The following is a 27,870-nucleotide window of genomic DNA, read 5'->3' on the forward strand; positions in this document are numbered from 1 at the left end:
TGTCCCACTTTCACGACCTAATTCACGACCTCTGCCGAGTTTGCCCTTGACTCATACTTGCAGCATTGTCGTCACAAGGTCGTTGGAGGTCGTAGGTAGGTCGTAGGTAGGTAGGTCTGAAGAAGGGTTTCGGCCCGAAACGTTGCCTATCTCCTTCGCTCCATAGATGCTGCTGCACCCGCTGAGTTTCTCCAGCATTTTTATGTACCTTCGATTTTCCAGCGTCTGCAGTCCCCTCTTGAACACGTAGGTAGGTCGTGATGCTAGTCGTAGGTACTCGTGGCATCAAGTAGGTCGGGGCCTTTTTTCAACATGATGAAAAATGTTCACGAGTAAAAAAGATCATGAAAGTGGGACAGGACTCGCTGAGTTACTCCAGCATTTTGTGTCATTGTTTGTCAATGACATTTAGAAAAGAGGTGAGGAGGAACTTCTTTAGTCAGAGAGTAGTTAATCTGTGGATCTCATTGCCACAGGGGGCTGTGGAGGCCAAGTCAGTGGATATCTTTAAAGCAGAGATAGACATATTCTTGATTAGTACGGGTGTCAAGGGTTATGGGGAGAAGGAAGGAGAATGGGATTAGGAGGCAGAGAACAGCCATGATTGAATGGCAGCGTAGACTGGATGGGCCGAATGGTCTAATTGTACTCCTATGACTTGGGGACTTGTGACTTATGAACGGGTGAACTTGTGATGCAAATTCTGTTTCTGAAAGCTCTGCTTTCAGCAACTACGGTATTCTGCCCCGGGTCTGTGGATGCAATGTGAATCCATATAATCTACTTAGAATTCACACCAATAAACATCAATGGTGTATCATTAAACAGCTAACATCACTCAGACCCTCACGATGGGGGCAGAAGCGATGATGGTGGAAGAGAGATTACAGCAGGTAAAATTAAACATCACGAGGCAACCAGAAATGTATTTTTCAAATTTAAATTAAATCGGATGGGAGCCTGCTGTAAAACCGCAAGATATGCTGATTTTATTTGTGGGCAGATAATGTTTTATGTTCAGTGTCAGCCTCCCTTGCAGCTTCATTCATAACTAGGAAATATTAAAGCCATCAGCTTGAAGAGCAGAGATGTGGTTGCAGAACATTGTTCTCCAGTGAAGAACTCATTTATTTATCTTCAGAAGGAAAAAAAACTTTCCAATAGAAAACAGCTTGGATGATTGCATTAATGTTTAGTTTAGTTTACTTTCGAGAGACAGTGCAGAAACAGGCCCTTTGGCCCCATCGAGTTGAAAGGCAGATAGATAGATACTTTATTGTGATATGTACTGTTAAGGAGCAGTTAAATTCTTTGTTTACACATACATAGTACACAAAACAATCGCCACAAGGCACAGACAAAGTTATAAAGTACCCTTAAACATTGTTGGTCCCTTCTTCGTCCCCCCCGTCCCCCCACCTCTGTCCCCCTCGCCACCACCACCACCACTGGTCTCTTGTTCTCAGCACTCCCCCCCATGCCAGGTTCCCTTTGTTCTTTGCCCCAGGGACACCGACCTCGAAGTTCCACCTCCCTCCTCATTCTTGGTCAATGCCGGTGCCTCGTGCTTGTGTGCGGAGTCCGCAGTGGCGAGTGGTCCTCGGTCCGTGGTGAGCCATTGTCCATCATGGATCTCCATCTCCTTCCCCTTGCTCTGTGAGTCCGTGCCGACCAGCGATCCCCGTACAATAGCACTACCCTACACACACACACTAGGGACAATTTATAATTTTACTCCAAAGCCAATTAGCCTACACACCTTTTCGTCTTTGGAGTGTGGGAGGAAACCTGAACACCCGTAGTAAACCCACGCGGTCACGGGAGAACGCGGTACAAACTCCGTATAGACAGCACCCGTAGTCAGGATCGAACCTAGGTCTCTGGCACTGTAAGGCAACAACTCTACCGCTGCACCACCATGCCGCCTCTGAATGAATTCACCTAAATGAGAAGCAGGTTGATTTAAGGCTAAAGCTGAAAATATACTATTTGTCGGAAGGAACTGCAGATGCTGATTTATATCGAGGATAGACACACATTGTTGGAGCAACTCAACGGGTCAGGCAGAGAGAAGGAAGGGGTGACGTTCCGGGTTGAGACCCTTCTTCAGACTGAGAGTCAGGGGAGAGGGAGCCTAGAGATATGTGAAAGGGTAAGGTGTGAACGTGACAGATCAAAGCAGATGATGACGAGGAAATGTAGAATGGTTCATTGTTAGCTGAAGGAAAGGTGACAACGTGGCATACAGTCAGTAATATTTAATCTGGAGGACAGTAGAAGTAGTCGGAGAACTAGGATGGGAGCGGGACAGAGAGAGAATGAAAGCTAGATTTACTAGCTGTAAATGTTGACACATAGAGTGAGAGGGACAAGACCAGCAGATTAATGTTTCAGACTTCAGAATTAAGGGACAGAAGTTTAGGGGTAACATGAGGGGGAACTTCTTTACTCAGAGAGTGGTAGCGGTGTGGAATGAGCTTCCAGTGGAAGTGGTGGCGGCAGGTTCGTTGGTATCATTTAAGAATAAATTGGATAGGCATATGGATGAGAAGGGAATGGAGGGTTATGGTATGAGTGCAGGCAGGTGGGACTAAGGGAAAAAAATTGTTCGGCACGGACTTGTAGGGCCGAGATGGCCTGTTTCCGTGCTGTAATTGTTATATGGTTATATGGTTATATGGTTATATGGTTATAGTGTCGATGCTTCAGGAGGGGGAGATATAAGATGTAAGCGAGTACACGTGACAAAAATCGGTACATGTGCCAAAAATAACTGATCAAGATAGACACAAGATGCTGGTATAACTCTGTGGGTCAGGCAGCATCTCTGAATAAAACTGATCAAGAACAAGTCAATCTAGGCCAAAACACATCAGGTCTGGCGATAGATGACCTCCGGGAGGGTGCAGTCCAGAATGGACCATTGTTGGACTTCACCCTTCCTGGTGTAATCTGTTGCTGGCCCTGATTCGATCTGGCCTTTTCTCAACTCTCCTCACCTCCAGTTACCCCCCTCCCACATCCACCTCAATCTTTCAGTCTGTCAGTATTTTAGCTTAGTTCAGTTTAGTTTAGAGATACAGTGTGAAAATAGGCCCTTTGGCCCACCGGGTCCGTGCCGACTAGTGATCCCCGCACATTATCACTATCCTTCACCTACAATTTTACATTTATAACAAGCCAATTAGCCTACAAGCGTGAACATCTTTGGAGTGTGGGAGGAAACCGAAGATCTCAGAGAAAACTTAGGCAGGTCACAGGGAGAACGTACTAACAGTCAGGATCGAACCCGGGCCTCTGGCGCTGTAAGACAGCGACTCTACCACTGTTGTCATGACTTTATACACTTCTGTAAGATCATCTCTCAGCCTCCTGCTATCGAAGGAATAAAGTCCTCGACCGCACAACCTCCCTCCATAGCTCACGTCCTCGAGTCCTGTCAATATCCCCGTAAATCTTCTTGCACTCTTCCCGGCTTAATGACATACAAATGACCTGATACTGTGAAAGGCATTCTGCAGATGCTAGGCTTTTCTTGTCATGTCCACTTACAATACATCAGACCTCTTTTCAAATTCACCACTACTTCCCCAGCCATTAATACAATTTCCAAGATTAGCAATGATGGCAAACATTAAGGTTTTCCTTTTCATCGTTGTGATAAATCAACGTTTTCTTTCCCTTTCAATTGTTCTATGTTAATTCATTTTACAGTCCCGTCTTTGCATTCCTAATACGCGCTGGCATTGTACGAACTTCACTTCAAGTACCCTGCGTTAAAATGATAAGGACCTTGGGAATACATTTACACTGTTCAGACAAAGAACATGTTTGGCTTAATTGTCACAGATGCTTCATGTCAGATTTACAGCTTTAATAACAATCGTGGGAGGTAAAATATATTAGCTGGCTTTGTAGGTATTGGGTATGAAATGGTCTTTTATAGTTTGATATTCAGTGACATGTTTAATCTGAATCCTAAAGAACAGCTTTGAAAAATACTGCAACCATGAAACGCCAAAAACGCAGCAATGTTTCCATTGTGAAATTCGTGGACAGAATTGCTATTTAAGTCCTCAGGATAACACAAAAGTAAACAAATCTACTTACAAGTAAATCCGATCAAAAATACCCAACATGAAGAAATCTTCACAAGTTCTTATTTGCTCATTATTCAGGAGGAATTAATCATAAGCTTTCTGTGTATCAAGGAAACAGATTTTCTTATTTTATCAGTACATTCCAGCTTTGCAGAGATTCCTTTCAACGTTGATTTTTTAAATATCACTTTTTAACATGTGCTTCAATGATGCCGCTGAGGCCTGTGTGGGTGTCATTTATAAAGTTATGCAAGGAAGAAATCTCGGTTTGGAAATTTTCTAGAGACTCACACTTTTCTTAATTAGTTACCACTAATCAAAAATACATCGGTAAGGACAATTGACAGGTTTGTTGGTTAATTGGCTTTGATGAAGATTGTAAATTGTCCCTCGCATGTAGGATAGTGCTAGTGTACGGGGATCGCTGGTCGGTGCAGACTCGGTAGGCCGAGGGGGCCTGTTCAGATTAATTGCGTTTAGAGGTACAGCACAGAAACAGGCCCTTTGGTCCACCGATTCCTCGCCGACCAGCGATCCCCGCACGCTGACACTATCCTACCCGCACTCAGGGCAATTTACAATTTTACCTGTACATCTGTACATCTTTACAGCCCGTACAGACAGCACCTGTGGTTAGCATCGAACCCGGGTCTCTGGGTAAGGCAGCAACTCTACCGCTGCGCCATCGTGCCCCGCCATTTTCGCGCTGTATCTCTAAACTAAACTCATTTTTCTAACTTTTATTCTGTGGCTGTGCCTTCTGGTCCTAGACTCTCCCACTAGTGGAAACATTGTCTCCACTTCACCAAACCGCATACTCCAGAGATGCTGCCTGACCCGCGAAGTCACTCCCTCACTTTGCGCTCTACACAAGATACCCGCATCTGCAGTTTCCTGTATCTGAATTACTAACTGACAAATTGTTTTCAACTCTTTCACTGGGTCTGTACTCGCTGGTGTTTAGAAGGATGAGGGGACTTCATTGAAACTGATCAAATAGTGAAGGGCCTGGATTGAGTGGATGTGGAGAGGATGTTTCCAACAATGGGAGCATCTTGGACCTGAGGTCACAGCCTCAGAATAAAACGATGTATCTTTAGAATGGAGATGAGGAGGAATTTCTTCAGCTGTAGGGTGATGAATGAGTGGAATTCATTGCCACAGAAGGCTGTCGAGGCCAAGTCAGTGGATATTTTTAAGGCAGAGATAAATAGATAGATTCTTGACTAGTACTAGTGTCAGGGGTTACACGGAGAAGGCAGGAGAATGGAGTTGAGTGGGAGAGATAGATCAGCCAAGATGGAATGGCAGAGTAGACGTTGGGACAAATGGCATCATTCGGCTCCTATACCTTATGAACTTATGAAATTATGAATCAATATGGTGATCACTGACTTCAAGATTCAAGTTTCAAGAGAGTTTATTGTCATGTGTCCCAGATAGCACAATTAAATTCTTGCTTTGCTTCAGCACAACAGAATATAGTAGGCATGGATACAGAACAGATCAGTGTGTCCATATACCATTATATAAATATATACACACATGAATAAATAAACAGATAAAGTGCAAATAAACAGTTAATGGTCTATTAATGTTCAGAGTTTTGTTTGAGTTGAGTTTAATAGCCTGATGGTTGTGGGGAAGTAGCTATTCCTGAACCTGGACATTGCAGTCTTCAGGCTCCTGTACCTTCTACCTGAAGGTAGCAGGGAGATGAGTGTGTGGCCAGGATGATGTGGGTCCTTGATGATACTGCCAGCACTTTACTAGAAGGTGTGAAATATGAACAGGTTTGTCCGCTGTGATGAATTGTTATATGGTTGTCAGCAGAGTGATTGTTGTGCTTCTGCCAATGGGTCTATCAGCGAGTACAAGTAACCCTTGCATCCCCTCTCTCTCCATCCCCCCCCCCCCCCACCCTACTTGTCGTACTAGTTTCACTGTCGTCCTGTTGAATTTCACCGTCTGCATAAGTTGTTATCACCTACCCCACAGCCAACAATGGATCATTGTGGGCCCCACCTTTCCTTGATTGTTGTTACTCATTGCATATCTTTCATTCATTTGTTTGATATCTCTCTATATCAATAGACAATAGACAATAGGTGCAGGAGTAGGCCATTCGGCCCTTCGAGCCAGCACCGCCATTCAATGTGATCATGGTTGATCATCCACAATCAGTACCCCGTTCCTGCCTTCTCCCCATATCCCCTGACTCCGCTATCTTTAAGAGCCCTATCTACCTCTCTCTTGAAAGCATCCAGAAAACCTGCCTCCACTGCACTGAGGCAGAGAATTCCACAGACTCACCACTCTCTGTGAGAAAAAGTGTTTCCTCGTCTCCGTTCTAAATGGCTTCCTCCTTATTCTTAAACAGTGGCCCCTGGTTCTGAACTCCCCCAACATCGGGAACATGTTTCCTGCCTCTAGTGTGTCCAAACCCTTAATAATCTTATATGTTTCAATAAGATGCCCTCTCATCCTTCTAAACTCCAGACTATATCTCATTTCCCTTACCCCCGACTCTCAGTCTGACCCGAAACGTCACCTATTCCTTTTCTCCAGAGATGCCGATTGACCCACTGAGTTACTCCAGCTTTTTGTGTCTATATCTTTGGTTTAAACCAGCATCTGTAGTTCCTTCCTACACAGTATTTATCGGCTGTTCCTCACAGAGAGCCTTGAACTGATCAGTTTGTGCTACGGCTTAACATGAAACTCAGTTGGAATTTCAGGGGGATTTCTCATTGCCAAATGTTTGTGAACTTCATTAGCTTGAAGTGACAGCTCATCAGTGATCTCCCCACCGACTGATTGCCAATCTGTTGTTATCTCTGTTACTTTAGCTGCTGTGGTACAATGCAGAGAAACCAGCCAAGGGACACAATGTTGTCAAGCTGGGGAGGGTGCAGAGAAGGTTTACGAGGATGTTGCCAGGACTCGAGGGTCTGAGTTATAGGGAGAGGTTGGGCAGGCTAGGTCTCTTATTCCTTGGAGCGTAGGAGAATGATGGATGATCTTATAGAGGTGTACAAGATCATTGGAGGATCAGATCGGGTAGACACACGGAGCCCCTTGCCCAGAGAGGGGGAATCAAAACCCAGAGGACATAGGTTTAAGGTGAGGAGGGAAAGATTTAATAGGAACCTGAGGGGTAACTTTTTACACCAAGGGTGGTGGGTGTATGGAACGAGCTGCTGGAGGAGGTACAATAGTTGAGGCAGGTACTATCACTACATTTAGGAAATATTTAGACAGGTACATGGATAGAACAGGTTTAGAAGGATATGGGTCAAACAGAGGCAGGTGGGACTAGTGTAGATGGGACATGTTGGACCGTGTGGGCAAGTTTCCACGCTGTATCACTCTATGACTCTAGACTCCATGTTAATGATGTTGACCAATGGTGCAAACAACAGGACCAAGCAGATCTGTGGAAAATACATTATGTGAAGAGATTTCAACTATTTATTAAAAGTGCCACTCATCATGAAATACCTGGAATTTTCAGGAAGCCAGTTATGATATAGTCAGGCAATCTTTCATCAAAGGTTCGGTTTAGTTTATTGTCACGTGTGCCGAGGTACAGTGAAAAGCTTTTGTCGCGTGCTAACCAGTCAGCGGAAAGACAATACATGATTACAATCGAGCCGTCCACGGTGTACAGATGCATGACAAAGCGAATAACGTGAATAGAAACATAGATAATAGGTGCAGGAGTAGGCCATTCGGCCCTTCGAGCCTGCACCGCCATTCAATATGATCATGGCTGATCATCCAACTCAGTATCCTGTACCTGCCTTCTCTCCATACCCCCTGATCCCTTTAGCCACAAGTGCCACATCTAACTCCCTCTTAAATATAACCAATGAACTGGCCTCAACTACCTTCTGTGGCAGAGAGTTCCAGAGATTCACCACTCTCTGTGTGAATTTTTTTTTTCTCATCTCGGTCCTAAAGGATTTCCCCTTTATCTTTAAACTGTGACCCCTTGTCCTGGACTTCCCCAACATCGGGAACAATCTTCCTGCATCTAGCCTGTCCAACCCCTTAAGAATTTTGTAAGTTTCTATAAGATCCCCCCTCAATCTTCTAAATTCTAGCGAGTACAATGAAATACAATGAGTACGATAGAATAATGAATGGTGCAAGATAAAGTCCAGTCATGCCTGATCAAAAGATAGTGTTGCATAAAGAGTGCAAGGTGGTTTATATGTGAAGAGCCTGAATGGCGCGTGGTGAGGCGTGGTGAGGCGCGGTGGCGTAGGCAGTGACACCCGGTCGCGCGCAGCGCCCCAGGATTTTGGGATTCACAAAATCTTCGCGGGCCACCTGCGTGACGCGCAAAGGACGCCCAAGTGGGACAGGCCCTTACCTCTGTACACGTGAGTGACAATAAACTAATCTGGAACTGAAACTGAAACACGTGTTGCTTCACTTCAGCTGTTTAATATTCTGACTTTGCTCATTGCGATCTAATTCCCTCGCACGCCACATTCCTTGTCCTGTATCGGATGACTTAACCTCGGTCTTAACATTAATTATCAGTAATGCTGTACCATCTGCGCACAAAAAAATGCGTAATTGTGTATTATTTATACATGGGATTACTGAGTGGTTTAATCTTATGTAGTTAAGATTTAGATCTGTTGACTTATGGATAAACAGTAGATTTTTATTGTGGTGAGAGTGATGAATTGGTTCGATTATTTATTTCCAGAAAGATTTAAGATTTACTATATGAGTTTAGATGACTGCACTTATGTTCTGCTGATGCTGAGGATTTGAAGGATACATGATTTCCTTTCCAAACACTTTTCTCCAATAAGCTGGGAAATGAATTTGTCTTGGAGAGAGGGGAACGAAATATTGAATAATTAGTTGCATGGTTACAAGGCAATTAGAGCTGGCATCTTGTGTTTTGTTCTTTGAAAAAAAATCTCTTGTCTTGTCTTAATGAATGAGCCTGGTTCCAAGGACAGTGAGGGTGAACAAAGGCCCTTGAAGACGTTGAGCAGTCTTAAACAAGTGGCACAGTGGTGCTGCTGGTAGAGTTGCTGCCTCACAGCGCCAGAGACCTGCTTTCATCTAGACCTTGGCCGCTGTCTGTGTTCACAAGTCATAGGAGCAGAATTAGGCAATTTGACCCATTAATATGGCCCATTGCAGGAAAAATGTTCCCAATGTTGGGGAAGTCCAGAACAAGGGGTCACAGTTTAAGGATAAGGGGGAAATCTTTTAGGACCGAGATGAGAACATTTTTCACACAGAGAGTGATGAATCTCTGGAATTCTCGGCCAGTTCATTGGCTATATTTAAGAGGGAGTTAGATGTGGCCCTTGTGGCTAAAGGGATCAGGGGGTATGAAGAGAAGGCAGGTACAGGATACTGAGTTGGATGATCAGCCATGATCATATTGAATGGCGGTGCAGGCTCGAAGGGCCGAATGGCTTACTCCTGCACCTATTTTCTATGTTTCTATGTCTATGTCTAAGACTGAGGTGAGAAAAAACGTTTTCACCCAGAGTGTTGTGAATTTGTGGAATTCCCTGCCACAAATCACTGGATGGATTTAAGAGAGAGTTAGATAGAGTTCTAGGAGCTAGTGGAATCAAGAGTTGTGGGGTGATGGCAGGCACGGGTTATTGATTGGGGACGATCAGCCATGATCGCAATGAATGGCGGTGCTGGCTCGAAGGACTGAATGGCCTCCTTCTGCACCTATTTTCTATGTTTCTAAGTCTACTCCGCCATTCATTCATGACTGATCTATCTTTCCATTTCAACCCCATTCTCCTGCCTTCTCCTCATAACCTTTGACACCCTTACTAATCAAGAACCCATGAAATACTGCTTTAAAAATACCCAAAGACTTGCCCTCCTCCATAGGCAACTGTGGCAATAAATTCCACAGATTCACCACCCCATAGCTAAAGAAATTCTTCATCTTCTTTCTAAACTTACGTCCTCCTATTCTGAGTTTGCACGTTCTCCCTGTGAATGCATTGGATTCCTCTGGGTGCTCTGGTTTCCTCCCACATTCCAAAGACATGTGGCTTTGTAGGTAAATTGCCCCTACTGTGAAGGTAGTGGATATGAAATTGGGACAACATGGAACTGGTGTTTTTACAGAAATACAGTACAGAAACGGGAACTTCGGCCTCTGAGCCCATGCCAACTTTGACCACCCGTTCACGATAGTTCTATGGCATCCCACTTTGCCCATTCCCTCCTTACACACATTGGGGGCAATTTATGGAAGCCATTTAACCTACAGACCTGCATATCTTTGGGATGTTGGAGAAAACCGGTGCACCTGGAAGAAACCCACGTGGTCATAGGCAGAATGTGCAAACTCCACACAGACAGCACTCGAGGTCAGGATCAAATCGGGTTTCCAGCGCTGTGGAGACAGTGTTGGATTGGCTTAATCCACACACAGTGATTAAGATCCAAAGACTTTTATTAGTAATACAGCGTAGGTAACTTCATCTTAACACACAGCTCAAGACTGGGAAGAAAGGGAAAAGGGCTTTGTATTTAACCAGTGGGCGGAGCCATAGTATGAGTCATAGCATGAGTGACACTGATTTACAGGCAGCAGCTCTCCCAGCTGCACACTGTGCCACCCAAGTGGCAAATGTAAACTGGTGATCGATGGGTTGCCGTGGACCCGGTGGGCCGAAGGGCCTGTTTCTATGCTGTGTCTCCAACCTCTAAACTGAACTAAGTTTGTGGAGGCAGATAAAAAGGTTTAGATTAGGTTGGTTTAGTTCAGAGATACAACGCGGGAACAGGCCTTTCGGCCCACTGAGTCCGCTCCGACCAGCGATCGCCACATACACAACCACACTAAGGACAATTTTCTACAATAGCAGAGTCAGGGGATATGGGGAGAAGGCAGGAACGGGGTACTGATTGGGGAAGATCAGCCATGATCCTATTGAATGGCGGTGCTGGCTCGAAGGGCCTTGTTGGCTTTGGAAGCCGCGGCCTCCAGTACGGAAGCGGCCGTTCCAGGTGTCCCAGGCCGCTGTGAGGATTCTCCCGACGCCGGTGCACCATCACCCGGCGAGAACGGCCAGGAACATCGGGCCTCCGTAGAGGCAACTGTGGAGGCCTCAATTGGCTCGACTATGGGTGAACTGGGGTTGGGGACTGGACTTTGTGCCTTCCCTCATGGTGGGAGCCATTGTGGGGGGATGTTCTTTATGTTTAAATCTCTTATTAATGTTATGTCTGTATTCTTTCTTTATGTGCTGCATTGGCAAGAAGCATTTCACTACACCTAGGTGTATGTGACCAATAAATAACCTTTGAACCTTTTGAACCTTTGAATGGCCTACTCCTGCACCTATAGTCTGTTGTCTATTGTTTATTGTCTATTTCCACCAAGCCAATTAACTTACAAACCTGTACGTCTTTGGAGTGTGGGAGGAAACCGAAGATCTCGGAGAGAACCCACACAGGTCACGACGAGAATGCACAAACTCGGCACAGACAGCACACGTAGTCAGGATTGAACCTGGGTCTCTGGCGCTGTGAGGCAGCAACTCTACCGCTGCACCACCGTGCCATCCCCAGGTTCCCAAACTTTGAGTTTGGACTCAGAAAATAATCAAATTTATTGGCCAAGTATGTACACATGCAAGGAATTGGTGCATTGCCCACACACATGGTAAACACATAATATACAGCAGACAATGAAAATACATCATAAATTAAAAATATAAAAATAAAGAGTAAAAAGGGGCAGCTTTGCTATATATTGCACATGTAGATATCTAAAGTACACTTGGAAAGTTCATAAGTGTTTGGCTTACAGACCAGAATGTAGTGTCATAGAATCATAGAGTGATACAACGTGGAAATAGACCCTTCATCCCAACTAGCCCACACCGGCCAACAGGTCCCAGCTACACTAGTCCCACCTGCCCGCGTTTGGTCCATATCCCTCCAAACCTGTCATATCCATGTACCTGTCTAAATGTTTCTTAAACGTTGGGATAGTCCCTGCCTCAACTACCTCCTCTGGCAGCTCGTTCCATACACCCACCACCACCCTTTGTGTGAAAAGGTTACCGCTCAGATTCCTATTAAATCTTTTACCCTTCACCTTAAGCCAATGGCCTCTGGTCCTCGATTCACCGACTCTGGGCAAGAGACTCTGTCTGAAGAAGGGTTTCGGCCCGAAACGTCGCCTATTTCCTTCGCTCCATAGATGCTGCTGCACCCGCTGAGTTTCCCCAGCAATTTTGTGTAGACTCTGTGCTTCTATTGGTGTAGTGCGGCTGTCAAGTAGAGCAACTGCTCGTGGGAGGAAGCTGTTTTTGCGCCTGGACGTGGAGGTTTTGATAAGTCCAGAGTGGCCTCCCAGAGGGGTGGACTTCAAAGAGTTAGTGGAGAGGGTGAGAGTGGTCAGAGATGATCTTACCCGCTCGCTTCTTGGCCCCTGCAACATGCAGTTCGTTGATGGGGGGGGCGGGGGAGGATTAGTAGAGTAGATACATTTATTTCTATGTGGCAACTCCGTCGAAACATCTAGTTTGTCAGAGACTTGGTTAAATAAAAGAGTTAAGAGTCTGTCCCACTTGGCAAATTTTTTCAGCGACTACCGGCATCATTGACTGCCGTATCAGGTCACCGAAAAATTTGCGCCGCGTTGCGGCGTGATTACGTATTGACGCGCGATGTTTTCAAGTGTCGAAACATTTCTTTTGTCTCCGCTGGATTTTGAAATGTCCAAAAAATTTCGGTGGCCCTGATAAGACGCCGGCAGTCGCCAAAAAAGTCGCCAAGTGGGACAGGCCCTTTAAGTTGCAAACTGCACTTGTTGTCAGACTCAGATTCCCTTACATCTCCCATTCTGTCTCTTCTTCACATCAATGGTCTCCCAGCTACCTGGTAGATAGCCCGTCTCCTCCGCACCGTTAGATCCTAACTTCACTTCACATTTCTGATTGTCACAGCCTCTCGCTGGCATTTGCTGATCGGCATTGTTCTGAACTGCTATTTCTGGCTGCTAAATTATTTCGGAACTCTTCCTACTGTTAACATTGGCTGCGGGCAATCTTAAACAATGCAAATGATCTGTTGGGAAGCGTTGAAGGCTCACGACAGCCGCAATAGTAACTGCGTTATCTACAGAGCTCCTTTTGTGTTCACCATTCTTATTCCTCGCAGATATCCAACAGCCAAATCCAATAACATTTTGTATTGACAGAGTTTTGTCTTGATGCTCGGAGAAACCAACACAGGACATTAAACCAGCAGGAGGCCTTTTGGTTTGTTGTTTCCTATATTATTCAATCAAATCACATCTGAACTTTAACGGCCTTTAGTTTAGTTTAGTTTAGTTTAGTTTAGTTTAGTTTAGTTTATTTTAGTTTAGTTTAGTTTAGTTTAGTTTAGTTTAGTTTAGTTTAGTTTAGTTTAGTTTAGTTTAGTTTAGTTTAGTTTAGTTTAGTTTAGAGATACAGCGCAGATACAGGCCCTTTGGCCCACCTACTCCATGCAGATCAGCGATCCCTGCACATTAACAGACACAACGGAAGAGTAATGGGCCTGTCCCACTTAGGCGACTTTTTAGGCGACTACAGAAGACTAAGCAGTCGCCATATGATCGCCACATGTTCGCGGGTGGTTGCGGGGGAGTCTCCTTCATGGTTGTGAGGAGTTCCCGCATTCTGGGAACTCTTCGCGGCCTCATTAAGGTCGAAATTTTTTTCTCCAAAAATAGCGGCAACCAGAATGAAACCGCCATGGAGAGTAGCGAGAATTCTCGTGCAGTAGGTGGGTCGCTAGGAGGTCCTAGTGGGTTGCCAGGAGGTCGAAGGTTCTCGCAGGTTCTTGTAGGTTGTAGCCGGTGCTGACCGGTGAATTTCTTTGGCTCATTCGGAATAAAAACGTAAGCAGTAGTTTTCATGCCCAAGGATAACGCCGAGCTTCACAGCCGTGTATCTCTCGCTTCTTAAAAGTTGTCTCCACTCCTTCTCCCTCCTTCTCCCCCCTCTCCCCCCTCTTTTAAAGGACTTACCGTACACTATGCTTTAGCCGTCTTAATTACAGCGCCAACCTTCCTGTTCACCGCGGTGTGTTGTCTGTATCAACTTGGCTTTGCACCGTCTGAATTTCGCTCAGACAGCGCTCCCCCCGCTTGCCCTGTCCCCCGCCTGCATAACGGGCTGGTGAAAGAAGTGATGTTTGTGTGTGTGTTTTCCACTCTGACAGTCGCTGTTCCAGTTGCCGTTTTTTCAGGCGACTGTCGGCAACTTGACAGTCACCAGCAGTTGCCTGAAAAATCGCCTAAGTGAGACAGGCCCATTAATGTGCGGGGATCGCTGGTCGGCGCAGACTCGGTGGGCCGAAGGGCTTGTTTCCGCGCTACATCTCTAAAGTAAACTAAATTAAAAATTAGCACTCATCCACACACACTATGGACAATTTACAACTATAGCCTGCCAATTAACCTACAAACCTTGTACGTCTTTGGAATGTGGGAGGAAACCGGAGATCCCGGAAGAAGCCCATGCAGGTCACATGGAGAACGTACAAACCCCGTACAGACAGCAGCGGTAGTCAGGATCGAACCCGGGTCACTCGCGCTGTAAGGCAGCAACTCGCGCTGTAAGGCATCAGGAAGCGAGCGGGCAAGATCACCCTGGCCACAAACTCGTTGAATCACTTCCCTCTGGAAGGTGATTCCGGATTGTCAAAGCTGCCACAGCCAGACATAAAACAGTTTTTATCCACGAGCAATTGCTCTACTCAACAGCCAAAAACCTGTAGCCTCCCTTTGATCTGGTATTTTGTTGGTTCACATGCTTGATCGATGATGTTTTATTATTATTTTTTAATTATTATTAATGTTTTGTGTTTTCTGAGAATCGTAACTGTCATTGTATGTCATGTTGATACTTGTGGGCGGAGCACCAAGACAAATTCCTTGTATGTGAATACTTGGCCAATAAACTTACTTACTTACTAAGGCTGCACCACCGTGCTGCCCCTTTTCATGCCTGTACAGTCTCACTGCTTTGTATCCAGAATCTATCAGCCGCTGCCTTGGCTATGTCCAATGATAAAGCACTTGCAGCCCTGCACTGTTGAGAATACCTAAACACACAAACCCATGAGTGAAATAAATTCTCCTCATCTCATTTCTCAATGGCTGACCTTTAAAACTGGGACTTTTGTACCTGGAGCTAGATTAGTCAACCATAGAAAATATCATCCCATGATCTACTCTATCAAGCTTCTTTAAAAAGTGATTTGTTTCAATGAGACCATTACTGATTCTTTCACACCTGGGGGAATAAAATGTGTAGGAAGGAATGTGTAGGAAGGAACTGCAGATGCTGGTTTAAACCGAAAATAGACACAAAATGAATTGAATTGAATTGAATACATTTCAATAGCCATGTATGTAATACAAGGAATTTGCCTTGGTGCTTGGCTCGCAAGTGGCAGTAACAACATGATATACAGTAGACAATTAAAAATAAAACATTATTATTTAAACATGTGAAGAATGAAATAAAATACCAGAGCCAAAGGAGGCTACAGATTTTTGGTTATTGAGTAGAGCTACTGCTCGCGGATAAAAGCTGTTTATATGTCTGGCTGTGGCAGCTTTGACAGTCCGGAGTCGCCTTCCAGAGGGAAGTGATTCAAAGAGTTTGTGGCCAGGGTGAGAGATGATCTTACCCGCTCGCTTCCTGGCCCTTGCAGTGTACAGTTCGTCAATGGGGGGGGGGGGGGGGGGGAAGGTTGCAGCCAATAACCTTCTCAGCTGATCGGACGATTCACTGCAGCCTCCGGATGTGGTGCTTGGTGGCTGAGCCAAACCAGACCATAATGGAGAAGGTTAGGACAGACTCTATGATGGCAGTATAAAACTGGACCATCATTGCCTGTGGCAGATTGTGTTTTCTCAGCTGCCGCAGGAAGGATATCCTCTGTTGGACCTTTTTGACTGTGGAGTATATGGTAGCCTCCCACTTAAGGTCCCTGGAGATGATGGTTCCCAGGAACTTAAATTACTCCACAGATGTAACTGTGGTATTGTCGGTGGTCAGTGGGGTGAGGGGAGGGGGAGCTCTCCTAAAGTTTACTGGATTAACACAGCAGGTCATGCAATCTCAACCCTGAACGTCATCCATTTCTTCTCGCCAGAGATGCTGCCTGTCCCGCTGAGTTACTCCAGCTTTGTGTGTCTGTCTTGGGAGGATATAAAGGTCCTGTTCACTCAACCAAAGATAGACACAAAATGCAGGAATAATTCAATGGGTTAGGCAGCATCTCTGGAGAAAAACAATAGGTGAGAATTTCAGGTCAGAACCCTTCTTCAGTCAGATGCTGCCTGACCCACTGAGTTACTCCAGCATTTTGTGTCTATCTTCGGTATAAACCAGCATCTGCAGATTCTCCCTCAGCGTTTCCTTATAAGACTATCTACCCATCCTAAGAATGAGCATGACAGGCAGCATTTCCGGAGAAAATGAATAGGTGACGTTCCTGGTCAAGAACTTTCTTCAGACTCTGGGCTCACAAGTGACTGCAGATGCTGGTTTACAAAGAACGGCATAAAAGTGTCTTTCCTCTGGCTTGACATTTTGCCTCTCCTATCCTCTCATTCTTTTTATCTCATCCCTGGCCTTTGTATCATCCCCTCTTCCCCCCTCCCCTCCCCCTCACCTGTATCCACTTATCTCTTTGATCAGAAAGCACTGCAGATGCTGGTTTATACCGAGGATAGACACAAAGTACTGGAGTAACTCAACGGGTCAGGCAGCATCTCTGGAGAAAACGGATGGGTGACGTGAAAGTGAAAGTAGGTTTTTTTCCTACCTCCAACTCTCCCCTCCTCCCAACCGCCTCGCCCTATGGCCCACCGAGTCCAGTGTATGCTGACCAGCGATCCCCATACATGAACACTAATCTACACACACTCGGGACAATTTACATTTATACTAAGCCAATTAACCTACAAAACAGGGAGGTTCTACTGCAGTTGTACAGGGTCTTGGTGAGACCACACCTGGAGTATTGCGTACAGTTTTGGTCTCCTAATCTGAGGAAGAACATTATTGCCATAGAGGGAGTGAAGAGAAGGTTCACCAGACTGATTCCTGGGATGTCAGGACTGTCTTATGAAGAAAGACTGGATAGACTTGGTTTATACTCTCTAGAATTTAGGAGATTGAGAGGGGATCTTATAGAAACTTACAAAATTCTTAAGGGGTTGGACAGGCTAGATGCAGGAAGATTGCTCCCGATGTTGGGGAAGTCCAGGACAAGGGGTCACAGCTTAAGGATAAGGGGGAAATCCTTTAAAACCGAGATGAGAAGAACTTTTTTCACACAGAGAGTGGTGAATCTCTGGAACTCTCTGCCACAGAGGGTAGTCGAGGCCAGTTCATTGGCTATATTTAAGAGGGAGTTAGATGTGGCCCTTGTGGCTAAGGGGATCAGAGGGTATGGAGAGAAGGCAGGTACGGGATACTGAGTTGGATGATCAGCCATGATCATATTGAATGGCGGTGCAGGCTCGAAGGGCCGAATGGCCTACTCCTGCACCTAATTTCTATGTTTCTATGTTTCTAAAACTGTACATCTTTGGAGTGTGGGAAGAAAACCAGAGATCTCGGAGAAAACCCACGCAGGTCACTGGGAGAATGTACAAATTCTATACAGATAGCTCCTGTATTTGGGATCGAACCTGGATCAAACCCGTTGACTGGATGGTCAAGTCAATTCTATCTTTCTTTTTATTTCTATAGCGCATTTAAAAACAACTCTCGTTGACCAAACTGCTTTACATTGGTGGAGGTACTAATGTTATACAACATTGGTTCATAGATTAAGTACATACATAAATACATACATATAGCCCTTCCTCAGAAGACGTCAAGAAAGGCTTGAGAGTAAAGATGAGTTTTAAGTCTCGACTTAAAGGAGTCGATGGAGGGGTGCAGTTCTGGTGGTAGGAGGGATGCTGTTCCACAGTCTAGGAGCTGCAACCGCAAAGGTGCGGTCGCCCCTGAGCTTATGCCTAGACCGCGGGATAGCACGCAACAAAAGCTTTTCACTGATAATAAACTAATCTAAACTAAACTAAAGAACGTGGATCTCTGGCGCTGTGAGGCAGCAACTCTACCACTGTGTCACCGTAACGCCCTTTATATTGATTCTTGATGAGGAAGACAGGTATTAATATAATTGGCTTCAAACATTAGTTGCTGAAGCACCTGGACATGGAACGGCGATATGCTGAGACATCACCCCCACTTCAGGCAACAATTATTCAGCAGGGTCTTGACTGCCTGCTCTACTCCTCCCTTCACAATAGCCACCTTGTTATAGAATCGTAAAAGCTAAGAATGGATTTTGAGATAACAGCTCCACGGGACGGGAGTGACAATGCTAATTATTTCCATTGCAGTGTTGTATTTTATTATAAGTGTGGTGGGTGAAGAATGGATTCACGGTGTGCCCAGGCAAGGCTAGTAAACGGCATCGGCCAAAGGCAGGCGGTGGACGTGATTTGGCATTCACAAGACAAGCTGAGTGCTGCAGACAATAGTCTATTTAATTATGAATAAATTAAGTGGAGTAGAATCAACAAGCTCATCAGGAAGGCTGGCTCCGTTGGATTCACAGGAGGTGGTCTTGGAGGGGGGGATGCTCCTCAAACTGCGGAGCATCCTGGACAATACAGCTCACCCTCTCCATGACTCACTGGTCAACCCGAGGAGCACCTTCAGCAACAGACTGGTTCCACCAAGATGCAGAACAGAACGCCACAGGAGATCCTTCTTCCCTGTGGCTATCAAACTGTACAACTCCTCCCCCTTCTGCCGTGGGGTAAACTGACTCCTCCCACCCCCCTCCCAATTTTTCATATCCCCAATCCTTTCCACTCATCGCTTTAATTTCATATTTCATGTGTTTTGTGTTTTTATGACTGTTGGCAGATCAATTTCCCTCCTGGGATAAATAAAGTTCTATTGTACCATATCGTATCGTATCATGGATCAAGGGGCTATCCATCCCTGGAGCATGCAAATTATTCCTGGGATGTCAGGACTTTCATATGAAGAAAGACTGGATAGACTCGGCTTGTACTCGCTAGAATTTAGAAGATTGAGGGGGGATCTTATAGAAACTTACAAAATTCTTAAGGGGTTGGACAGTCTAGATGCAGGAAGATTGTTCCCGATGTTGGGGAAGTCCAGAACAAGGGGTCACAGTTTAAGGATAAGGGGGAAATCTTTTAGGACCGAGATGAGAAAAACATTCCACAGAGAGTGGTGAATCTGTGGAACTCTCTGCCACATAAGGTAGTTGAGGCCAGTTCATTGGCTATACTTAAGAGGGAGTTAGATGTGGCCCTTGTGGCTAAAGGGATCAGGGGGTATGGAGAGAAGGCAGGTACAGGATACTGAGTTGGATGATCAGCCATGATCATATTGAATGGCGGTGCAGGTTCGAAGGGCCGAATGGCCTAATCCTGCACCTATTTTCTATGTTTCTATGTTTCTAATATTTAGATGAACAACGCTGGAGTAACAGCGGGCCAGGCAGCATCTCTGAAGAAAAGGAGTAGGTGACGTTTCGGGTCGAGACCTTTCTTAAATATGGAGAGAAAGAGTGGGTGACGAAAATCTGGAGAGAAGGAGAAGGTGGCGCCCAATATACATGTAAGAAGAAATCGCAGATGCTGGGCTTACACCGCAAGATAGACACAAAATGCCGGAGTAACTCAGCGGGTCAGGCAGCATCTGTGGAGAAAAGGAATAGGTGACGTTTCGGCACAAGACCCTTCGTCAGACTGAATGTATCTGTTGCTCCAAAAGCAGTGTTCACTCTGAGAACAAAGATCAAAGCCTGCAGCAATGTTTAGCCTCTATGCCAACATGGAAATAATATGATTTTGTCAGGGAGCAGTTTCCATGGCGATTCACCAATGGGGCATTTATGAAACTGCTGCTTAAATGGTACTTGTTTGTATTAGGTATAGTCCTTAGGTTTAGCCTTGCGGGGAGTGTGTGAAATTACTAATCATACGCGTTCTAGTTATGTAAACCTCCTAATAGTACAAAGTGCAGTTTGAAAAGTATTTTCAGCACTGTTCAAAATGCTGTGAGCATAAACTGCCGAGTTTAGTTTAGTTTAGTGTCGGAAGGGACGGCAGATGCTGGTTTACACCGTAGATAGACACAATTGCTGGAGTAGCTCTGCGGGACAGGCAGCATCTTTGAAGAGAAGGAATGGGTGACGTTTCAATTGACAATCATTCGGCCCTTCGAGCCAGCATTCAATGTGATCATGGCTGATCGTCCCCAATCAGGATCCCCTATTCCTGCCTTCTCCCCATATTCCCTGACTCCGCTATCTTTAAGAGCCCTATCTAGCTCTGTCTTGAAAGTATCCAGAGAACCGGCCTCCACCGCTCTCTGAGGCAGATAATTCCACAGACTCACCACTCTCTGTGAGAAAAAGTGTTTCCTCGTCTCCGTTCTAAATGGCTTACTCCTTATTCCTAAACTGTGGCCCCTGGTTCTGGACTCCCCCACAACATTGGGAACATGTTTCCTGCCTCTAGCATGTCCAAGCCCTTAACAATCTTATATGTGAGACCCTTCTTCAGACTGTCAGAAGAAGTGTTTTGACCCGAAACATCACCCATTCCTTCTTTCCAGAGATACGGCCTGTCCTGCCGAGTTACTCCAGCATTTTGTGTCTGTCTTTAGTTTCATTCAGTCTGGTTTAGAGATGCAGCGTTGAAACAGGCCCTTCAGCCCATCGAGTTCACACTGACCATCGATCGCCCATTCACACTCGTTCTATGATATCCACTTTTGCGTCCTGTGCATCAGGGCCAATTTTACAGAAGCCATTTAACCTGCAAGCCTACACATCTTTGGACTGTGGGAGGAAAGCGGACGACTGGGAATAAAACCCACGCAGGTCGCGGGGAGAATGTCCAAACTCCATACAGACCACCCGTAGTCAGGATTGAACCCAGGTCTCTGGCGCCGTAAGGCAGCGACTCTGTGCCGTACTTGATCGATGTGAACTTCGCAAATTCACTCTCTTCTCCTCCCCTGAGCCAATGGTGGAGAAGTTGTGGTTTTGTGCTGCGTTGCATTGGTTTGGTAACATCAACTTTAAGAATCCATTTTAACACCAGTTGAAATGATGGACATCTTTTACCTGTCAGAGGGTAGAAATATTACTGTGGATTAATGTAATTTCACAATCTTGCACTCGATGAAATTACAGGCACTCACAGCCAGGGAGTCTTGGAAAAGTGCAGGTATATAGCAGGTGATTTTCCATTCAATAAAAGTTAACAGGACAGAAAATCGTTAGCCCTCTACCCTCAATTTACGGAGAAGTGGGGCGGCACATTGGTGCAGTGGTAGAGTTGCTGCCTTACGGAGCCAGAGACCAGAGTTCGATCCTGACTACGGGCGCTGTCTGTACAGAGTTTGTACGTTCTCCCCGTGACCTGCGTGGCTTTTCTCCGGGTGCGCTGGGTTCCTCCCACATTCCAATGATGTTATTTGGCTTCTGTAAATTGCCTCTAGTGTGTGTAGGATAGTGTTAGTGTGCGGGGATCGCTGGTGGGCGCCGGACACGGTTGGCCGAAGGGCCTGTTTCCACACAGTATCTCTAAACTAATGAGTACTTTCAATACCAGAATACCACTTTCAATGGTACGTTTTTGTCACATGTACCAATATACAGTGAAATACCTTTTTTGCATTCAGTTCAGTAAAATATATTAGCATGCGTAAGCACATCATAGTTACGTACAAGTATATATAAATAGTATACTATTTACAAGAGTCGCCATGTTTTGGTGCCATTTCTCATGATTCAAGTTGTTATAAATGTAGAGTTCTTAACTTGGCCATGAGGTCCTGTTGTCCTGGTGGTGTGGCAGGGTCGGCCTGGCCCAGCAAAGTTGTTGGTGTTCTCCACCGCTTACTTGGAGGGGCACCCGATCCAATTGAGCCCCAGGCTGCTGGAGGGCCTCCAGGGCCTACTCCACTGATGGCCTCTATTCAGATACATCGACACGCAGAGCATCGTCCCTTTTCTCACTCGGACACCGGTCAGTCTTCGCAGCCCCCGGGGGCAATCATCCGCAGCCCACCTTGTAGCACTCAGGAATGCAGTTGCTCCTCTTTGCTTCTCGTCGATACTATTACCTCCAGTTCCCTCGCCGCTCCTTTCAGTCTGAAGAAGGGACCCGGATGAAAACACATACAGTGTGTAGGAAGGAACTACAGATGCAGGTTCACGCTGAAGATAGAAACAAGGCATTGCTTACGATACTGACTTATTGTCCATGCTATTGCTCTTACGCCATTGTCAGATTCACACACACAACCCAGGTTGATAGACACTAAATACTGGAGTGACTCAGCGGGTCAGGCAGTGCCTCTGGAGAGAAGGAATGGGTGACCCTTTTCACTGAAGAAGGGTCACAGCCTGGAACGTCACCCGTCCCTTCTCTCCAGAGATGCTGCCTGTCCCGCTGAGTTACTCCAGTATTTTGTGTCTATCTTTGGTGTAATCCAGCATCTTCCTACACCACTCACATCCCAGGTTCCTGTGCTCCTTAATATTTCTTGTAACTGTGTGTAATTTCCATTTAATTGTGAATGAGTTATGAGACAACGGTAAATGTATGTAGGATAGGAACATTATTCTTCTGGGATTCAACACAGTTAGTAGAGATTGGGAGCTGAGAACACAGGGTGAGTGGAAGAACAGGAAGATCCCCAATGGTTCCTCCTCCCATTCCCACACTGACCTTTCTGTCCTGTGCTCACTCCATGATTGGGGCCACATGTAAATTGGAGGAGCAGCACCTCATATTCCACTTGGGTAGCTCACAATCCATTAGAAGGTAGACAGAAATGCTGAAGAAACTCAGCGGGTGAGGCAGCATCTATGGAGCGAAGGAATAGGCGATGTTTCGGGTCGAGACACTGCTTCAGACTGATGTGGGGGTGGGAGGGGGGGAGATAGAAAGGTCTTGACCCAAAACGTCACCTATTCCGTCGCGGAGACAGTGGGCTGTGGGAGAGCTGGGAAGGGGAGGGGAAGGAGGGAGAAAGCAAGGACTACCTGAAATTGTAGAAGTCAATGTTCATACCGCTGGGGAGTAAACTACCCAAGCGAAATACGAGGTGCTGCTCCTCCACTTTGCAGTGGGACTCCCTCTGGCCATGGAGGAGGCCCAGGACAGAAAGGTCGGATTCGGAATGGGAGGGGGAGTTGAAATGCTGAGCCACCGGGAGATCAGGTTGGTTAATGCGGACTGTGCAGAGGTGTTGGGCGAAGCGATCGCCAAACATGCGCTTGGTCTCACCGATGTAGAGCAGTTGTCACCGAGAGTGGTGGATGCAGTAGATGAGGTTGGAGGAGGTGCAGGTGAACCTCTGCCTCACCTGGAAAGACTGCTTGGGTCCTTGGATGGAGTCGAGGGGGGAGGTAAAGCGACAAGTGTAGCATTTCCTGCAGTTGCAAGGGAAAGTACCAGGGATTACAATCCATTAAATTTCCGTTTTAGTTCAGTTTTAGTTTATTGTCACGTGTCATTTGCGATTATTCCCTTACCACGTATCAATACTAAATGGCTTGATTGTAATGAAGAAGATACTCACAAAAAAGCTGGAGTAACTCAGCGGGACAGGCAGCATCTCCGGAGAGCACGAATAGGTGACGTTTCGGGTCGAGACACTGTAATCATGTGGTTAGCACGGAACAAAGGCTTTTCACTGTAGCTCGGTTCACGTGACAATGAACTGAACTCAACTGAAATCTCGGCCAAATCTCTTTGCTTTTTCCCGACAAACTATCTGTACATTTTCGAGATGAATAATGTATTTTATATCTTTCATTCCGAGAGACCTTATCATCTTACTAACAGCAGCCTCTCCCTCCCGCAGCACCTAAACACAATCTAATTGCTTCCTGCGGATTGGAGCATATTTGTTATCCTTCAGTTATCATCCATATCTTTGAAATATTCCTTCATCCACTTTAAATATAGAAGCAATTGCTGGTAATTATCGGTGTTATAATGGCAATGTGTCCACCGTTCGAATAGATTTTTTTGCAAGAAATCAAATCAATCCTGGTGACATAAGGAAAAAAAACACATGCATGCTTTCACATGATGGTATCTAATATTTCAAACTGTTCATACTCGTGAAGATCTAACTTGCAGTGAACTCAAGAGTAATGAATAAGCAGTCAGGGATTCTGCGTCAGGGGAGGTTATTGACAATTTTGAAAGATTACGAGAGATTGGCAGGGTATATTTTATATTAATTGTATTTTCAATAATTTACTGTGTCACCGCTTGAGACAGCCAATGTCACGTAGCAGGAAGTGGGTGGTCGTTGTAATGGAGAGATTGACTCATTATGCCAAGTTGCAGTTGCACTTAGGCAGCGATCATTACTCTCTAAAACCCAGGACATGCATATTAGAAAATTAATAGCTCGTGCCTGCTACCCGCTGGAAGCCATGCTTTTACAATGTAATTAGTCCTTGTGGTCTTCACTGCAGCAACAAGGTGCCAGAATGTTTGCTATTCCTCTCCTGAGCAGTTTAGTTCAGTTTAGTTTACTTTACAGATTCAGCGGCAGAAGCAGGCCCTTCGGCCCACTGAGTCGTCACTGACCAGCGATCCCCACACTCTAACACTATCCGGCACACACACACACTAGGGACAACTTACAATTTCACCGAGGCCAGTTAACCTACAAAGCTCGATGCCTTTGGAGTGTGGGAGGAAACAGGAAACGGGAGCACTCGGAGAAAACCGACGGGGTCACGAGGAGAACTTACAAACTCTGCACATACTACAGAAAGTGGTACCATGCGATACCATATGATATGATAGAACTCTATTTATCCCAGGTAGGAAATTGATCTGCCAGCAGTCATAAAACATGAGATAAATGAAACATAAAATTAAAGTGACAAGTGGAAAGGATTGGGGATAGGCAAAGATTGGGGAGGGGGTGGAGGAGGAGGGAGCCAGTCTCAGTCTGTCCCATGACAGAGGGGGGAGGTGTTGTGCAGTTTGATAGCCACAGGGATAAAGGATCTCCTGTGGCGTTCTGTTCTGCATCTTGGTGGAACCAGTCTGTTGCTGAAGGTACTCCTCAGGTTGACCGGTGTATCATGGAGGGGGGTGAGCTGTATTGTCCAGGATGCTCCGCAGTTTGAGGAGCATCTTCCCCTCCAAGACCATCTCCAGTGAATCCAACTCATCCCCCAGGACGGAGCCAGCGTGAGAGGTTGCAGCCACTGTTCGAATATCTGAAAGGGCTGCTCCTCAAGTTTTGGCTACATTTTAGTCCAACACTATTAATTTATGGGCACCCGGTGCAGAGGGGGGAAGGTTGGGAGGGAGGAGTGGGCCTCCCTGTCGGTCTGCTCCTGGGCCTGGCCAGGATGGCCATTCGCGGGTCCAGGCAGCGGGCAGTCGATGGCCGCACACCGGTCGCCTGCCTGCCCCTTTTCCGGGGTTACGTCCGAGCTCGCGTGTCCCTAGAAAAGGAACACGCGGTGTCCATGGGGACTGTGGAGGCCTTCTGTGCACGCTGGTCACCACAGGAGGTTGAATATATTATCGATAAGAATGTTAATATTTTAATTTGATAATTTTGTTTAAGTGTTAAGAGGGAACACGTGGTGTCCATGGGGACTTTGGAGGCTTTCCATGAATACTGGTCGCCGATGAAGGTCGAGTGTTGTGTTGATAAACGGAACACTCGACCTTCAACGGCCATTCGTGGGTCCAGTTGACGTTGACGTTATTAATTTGACGATCATTTGTTTGTAAACTGTCAGCATAGGCAGTCTTTGATTGTGTTAATACTCTATGTTTATTTTTATTTTTTGAATAAAAGTAGTTTCATAATTTAAAAAAAAAATTTTAAAAAAAGGACGGAGCCAGCCTTCCTGATGAGTTTGTTGATCCTATTGCCGTCCGCAGCCGTCGCCCTGCTGCTCCAGCACACGGCAGCGTAGAAGATGGCACTGGCTACCACCGGCTGGTAGAACATCTGCAGCATCTCACTGCAGACGTTGAAGGAGTGGAGCCTCCTCACAAAGTACAGCCGGCTCTGTCCCTTGTTGTACAGGGCCCCAGCATTCCTGGACCAGTCCAGTTTACAGTCTAGGCCCACTCCCAGGTCTTTGTACTCCCTAGTAAACTGCACATCCACACCATTGATGGAGACAGGGGACAGGAGTGTTCCTCACCTCCTAAAGTCCACCATTAACTCCTTAGTCTTGTCAGTGTTGAGCTGCAGGTGATTCAGCCCACACCACACTGGTACAACATAGACTCAGTGTGAATGACAATAGACAATAGACAATAGATGCAGTAGTAGGCCATTCGGCCCTTCGAGCCAGCACCGCCATTCACTGTGATCATGGCTGATCATCCACTATCAATACCCCGTTCCTGCCTTCTCCCCATATCCCCTGACTCCGCTATCTTGAAGAGCCCTATCTAGCTCTCTCTTGAAAGCATCCAGAGAATTGGCCTCCACTGCCTTTTGAGGCAGAGAATTCCACAGATTCACAACTCTCTGGGTGAAAAGGTTTTTCCTCATCCCCGTTCTAAATGGCTTACCCCTTATTCGTAAACTGTGTCCCTTGGTTCTGGACTCCCCCAACATCGGGAACATGTTTCGTGTGTCTAGCTTGTCCAATCCCTTAATAATCTTATATGTTTCAATAAAATCCCCTTCTCATCCTTCTAAGAATCCCTGACAAATAGTCAGATGAACTTTAACGGCAGAAATTGTCGTGAAAAGCATAACATTGCGACCAAAATAAATAAACTGAGATGCTTTCATGTGGCCACTGTTTCAATGTTACATGGATCTCGCAGTGTTTTGTCAGGCTTTTATTAAGTGTACAAGGTATTTAAATTGGATAATAGATCATGAAGAATGGAATATTGATTTTTATCTCATGCGAGAGGGATTATTTAAGTCAGGGAGTTTAGCTGAGCTTAAGCCTTCAAGCACAAATAATACGTTGGTTTGCGGTAATCTTAAATGTTATTTCACACTCAACTAATTGTGCCGTTAAAATGTCAGTGTTGTTCTTTCACCGTTCAGCAAGCAAACTCAGGGGTGGATGGCTTGCTGTCTTCCCATTGAAGAATATTACTATTCCACAAAACCTCACTGTAAAAAGCAACCTGACATTTGCTCAACATGTCCCAAATATAGTATTTAACCCACATGTTTAATCGATAATGTTTTATCGTTAATGTTTAATGTTTTATGTCACTGTCTCTGTATGTCATGTTTTCACTTGTGGGCGGAGCACCAAGGCAAATTCCTTGTATGTGAATACTTGGCCAATAAACTTATTCATTCGTTCATTCATGGTATAGTATTTTATTTGTCACATGTGCCGAGGTACAATGAAATTAATTTTAGTGTGCAGGTCAGTGCAAGTATCACTATGCATAAGCACTTAAGGTCATACAAGAGGACATGATTTCAGAACTAAGGGACAGAGGTTTAGGAGTAACATGAGGGGTAAACTTCTTTACTCAGAGAGTGGTAGCTGTGTGGAATGAGCTTCCAGTGGAAGTGGTGGAGGCAGGTTCGATTTTATCATTTAAAAATAAATTGGATAGGTATATGGATGGGAAAGGAATGGAGGGTTATGGTCTGAGTGCAGGTAGATGGGACTAGGGGAAAAT

The sequence above is a fragment of the Amblyraja radiata genome, chromosome 5 (genome assembly GCF_010909765.2).
Source record: "Amblyraja radiata isolate CabotCenter1 chromosome 5, sAmbRad1.1.pri, whole genome shotgun sequence".
NCBI lineage: Eukaryota > Metazoa > Chordata > Chondrichthyes > Rajiformes > Rajidae > Amblyraja > Amblyraja radiata.